Genomic DNA, 4,019 nt, shown 5'->3' with positions numbered 1-4,019 from the left:
TCTCTCTCTCTCATTCTTTCTTTCTTTCTTTCTTTCTTTCTTTCTTTCTTTCTTTCTTTCTTTCTTTCTTTCTTTCTTTCTTTCTTTCTTTCTTTCTTTCTTTCTTTCTTTCTTTCTTTCTTTCTTTCTTTCTTTTTTTTTTTTTTTTAATTTTGGTACCGGGGATCAAACTCGGGACCTTGCGCTTGCAAGGCAGCAGGTGGCACCACTGAGCTAAATCCCAGCCCCAAGTTTATCTTTCTTTATGGCAGCATAGTTCTCCATGGTGTATAAATACCACATTTTCTTCATTCTTCTGTTCGTGGACATATATGCTGTTTCTAAGATCACGCTATTATAAATTTTGCTGCTGTAAACATGCTGTGCAGGTATCCCTATATTTTAACACTCTAGGGAATATACCTAGGCGGGGGATAGCCGAGTTAAATGCAATTTCTACTCTTAGTTTTTAAGGAAATTCTACACTGATTTCTGTAGTGGTTGTACTAGTTTACATAATGCTAAGTGAACATTGAGAACATAATGTTAAGTAAAATAAGTAAGACACACAAGCTCAAATATGGCATGGTTTCTCTTATATGAAAACCATTATATATATATGTAGGCTATAATAAATTAGAAAGAGGAACTTTTTTATTTTATGAAAAAATGTATAGACAAAGATAAAGAGCAAAATAGTAGAGAGATAAATAAGAAACAGAGAGACGTTCAAATAATTTTCCAAAATACATAGTCTGTTGTTTTAAGAATATTTCAAGATAAGCTGGGCATGGTGGCACACACCTGTAATCCCAGCACTCAGGAGGCTGAGGCAGGAGGATCGCTGTGAGTTTGAGACCAGCCTGGGCTACATAGTGAGTTCCAGGTCAGTCTCAACTACATAGTGAGACCCTGTCTCAAAACACAAAAAAATATTTTCTTCAATATATATGCTAATTTGTTTCATTTATACTAAAAGTTTATCTTAGTTTTTTAAAAAGAAAGCTTGCATTATTTGTTTCTTTTGGTTCATGTCTTGTATCAAGTAACTATTTTGAAGATGATATACAATGTAATAACTATTGTTATTCTTTTATTGTCTGGTTATTTGTTATGGCTTAGGTCTAGATGTCCCCCCAAGGCCTCATGGGGTCATAGATGGGGCTTTCTCAGAGGTAGCTGGACCTAGAGTGTGTGATGCTGGGATTAAGGGTGTGTGATTACTAAATCAGTCCACTGATTTGTTTGGCTCCACTCTAATCCCAGTAGTCTGGATACAACATGGAAGGGGCAGAAAGACACTTTCTAAATTCTCTTACTTGCTTGCTGCTTGCTGTGTTCTGCCAGCCATGAACTATTTCTCCTCTTAGATGCCCCTCTGCCAAGCCACCCTGCCTTAGAGCCAGCTGATTATGGTCTGAAACCTACAAACTGTGAGCCACATAAACTTTTCCTTCTTTAACTTTGAGTGTCAGGTATTTTGTCTGAGCCATAAGAAAAGTAACTAAAACATTATGATTTTATTTATTTATTTTTTTTGGTACTGGGGACCAAACTCAGGTCCTTGTGCTTGTGAGGCAGGTTGCGGAACCATTGAGCTAAATCCCCGGCCCTATGAAATTATTTTTTCATAAAATAAAAAGAAAAAATTCCTCTTCTTAGTTTATTATAACCTACATTCTGTAGGACATAAAGTATCCTGGACCTAAGTTATGTCCTGCTCCATTTCCAATCCAAAATTTCAAATCTAGCTGTAGATCTACAAATGGAAAGACCACTGGCACCAGTACCAGAGAAACTAGCAAAAATTACTTGCTCCTTCTCCCTAGGAGAACATGTTTGGTTTTTGAAAGATCCTAACCCAAAAGTTTTACTCTACAGTGTCCCTTAAATCTGACCTATGGAAAATCTGGGTGTCAGGACATATTTTAAAAGAGAAATATATCACAAAATTATAAGTGCAAGAATGATTAAAATCTAATGTGAAATAGTAACTCCATATATTTTATATATCATATGGAATCACCCAGGAGGGCATGTGATTGTAGGGGTGGGAAAGAAAGACAGAATGAGAGACTCAGAAATCTTGTAGATACTCATGTAGTTTTAAATATACAATGTGACATGATTTGAATATTGTCTGAGTCTGTCCTCCAAGGGTTTATATGTTGGAAGCTTGATTTCCAGTGTGTCAGTATTGATAGATAGTAGATTTTAGGAGGTGGGAGGCTTGTGGAAGATAATTAGATTATGGGGACAATACCTTTAGAAGTTATCAATGCAGACATTGTGAATCAGTTAATTCTCCTGAAAACAGGGTTATTATAAGGGACTCTGGTGCTTCCCTAGACTTTTTATTCTGCATACACCACTCTCCACACTCAAATGTGCTCTCACCACTGTGCCATTTTCTGTGAGGTGAGCAGATAATTTGGGCATGCTCCTGAATCTCTAGAACTGCAAGCTAAGTAAACCATTTTCTCTGGGAAGTATTCACCCTTAAGCAGTTTGTTATAGCAACAGAAACGGGCTAATACATAAGGCTTTGTTTCTTTGTTTTCATGTTACTATGCATTTAACTTTTGCATGGATTTAATTCTTGATAACCTGAAGGCCTGGGAGAAGCAGGGAAGATTTGGTGTCCAATTATCCAAGTCTGAGCTCTTAGTATCAGTCTTCTCAGGCCTGGTTAAGAAGAAGTTTCCACCTAAGTAGAGAAAAAAATCAGAGATATAAGAATGTGCAAACTATGCTGGGGACATGGTTTTCCATCTCCAGACCACAATGGCCTTCATCTTGCTAGGTTCTCCCCTTCCAAGAACACTGAGATGTACTGCCAAGGAATTAGGGACTAAAGGTCAGGGACTCCAGGCAGGTCAACATAAGGAATTAGGACCTCATAATCCCTTTCCTCACAATTGTGAAGTAGAAAGTGCTTCTTCATTGCAAATTGGGAAAAAAATGCAACTGAAAATAATTATAATAACGAATCAGTAACATCGAGGAGTGGAGAGCCTATCTTGTCCAGATGTTCCTTTCATACAGAGTGAAAGCATGATATTGATTCCACTAAATGAATGGTGCTTTTTCTGAGGAAGGTGACTTATTGGGCCTTCCTCCTTCTTGTCCAGAATCAAGTCTCTGAAAGTATATCAATTTATTATTTATCGTGTTATTTTGTTTTTAGGTTCTATTTAAAATTGGTGTCTATTTAAAGAATATTGGGTTTCAATGTGTATATTTGGATCATGTCCATCCCCTTTATTACGCTCCCTACATCCCCTCCCCCTTATCTTTCTTTTGTCTAATAATAGTCTTCCTTCTCCTTTCATGTTGTTTTTAGATTGCTACATATTACCATCTATTTCTCTATGAATTTTAGGGACAACATGCAATACTTGTTTTTCTGAGTTTGGCTTATTTTGCTTAATATGATAATTTCCAATTCTATCCATTTTCCTGCAAATGGCAAAATTTTATTCTTTTTTATAATGAATTGTGCATATCACATTTTCTTTTCTTTTCTTTTTCTTTTTTGGTACTGGGGATCCAAGTCAGGACCTTGTGCTTTCAAGGTAGGTGCGGTGCCACTGAGCTAAATCCCTGGCTCTGTATATCACATTTTCTTTATCCACTCTGCTGATTGGCAGCTAAGTTTGTTCTGTATCTTAGCTGTTGTGAACTGTGCTGCCTGCCGTAAACATGGGTGTGCAGATATTGCTGTAGTAGCAATATTCCTCTGAGTATATACCAAGGAGTGGTACAGTTGGATCAAATGTTAGGTCTATTTTTAGTTTCTTTTTGAGAAAACTCCATTCTCCTTTCCATAGTGGGTGTACTAATTTACATTTCCACCAGTAGTTTAGAAGGGTTCCTTTCCCTTACATCTTCACCAGTGCTTATGACCTTTGGTATTCTTTTTTTTTTGCTACTGGGGATCAAACTCAGGACCTTGTGCCTGCAAGGCAGGCAGTGGAACCACTGAGCTAAATCCCTGGCTATATATATATATATATACATACATATATATGTAATTTTAA

At 36.8% G+C, this 4,019-nt stretch overlaps 1 protein-coding gene across 1 annotated transcript in view; it reads right to left on the bottom strand.

Moving 5' to 3' along the window:
* Positions 1 to 1,570: 1,570 nt before the first annotated feature.
* Positions 1,571 to 4,019, bottom strand: part of LOC109118280 (WAP four-disulfide core domain protein 15A-like) — a 32,286-nt gene continuing 29,837 nt past the window's right edge. The window contains exon 5 of the mRNA XM_033767071.1: positions 1,571 to 2,686. The gene's annotated coding sequence lies outside the window, so the exon portion shown is untranslated. The remainder of the gene's footprint in view (positions 2,687 to 4,019) is intronic.

The sequence above is a fragment of the Fukomys damarensis genome, unplaced genomic scaffold (genome assembly GCF_012274545.1).
Source record: "Fukomys damarensis isolate Sample0158 unplaced genomic scaffold, DMR_v1.0_HiC HiC_scaffold_22, whole genome shotgun sequence".
In the NCBI taxonomy this organism is placed as follows: Eukaryota; Metazoa; Chordata; class Mammalia; order Rodentia; family Bathyergidae; genus Fukomys; species Fukomys damarensis.
The sequence above is the reverse complement of the archived record's forward strand: the minus strand, read 5'-3'. Positions and strand labels throughout refer to the sequence as shown.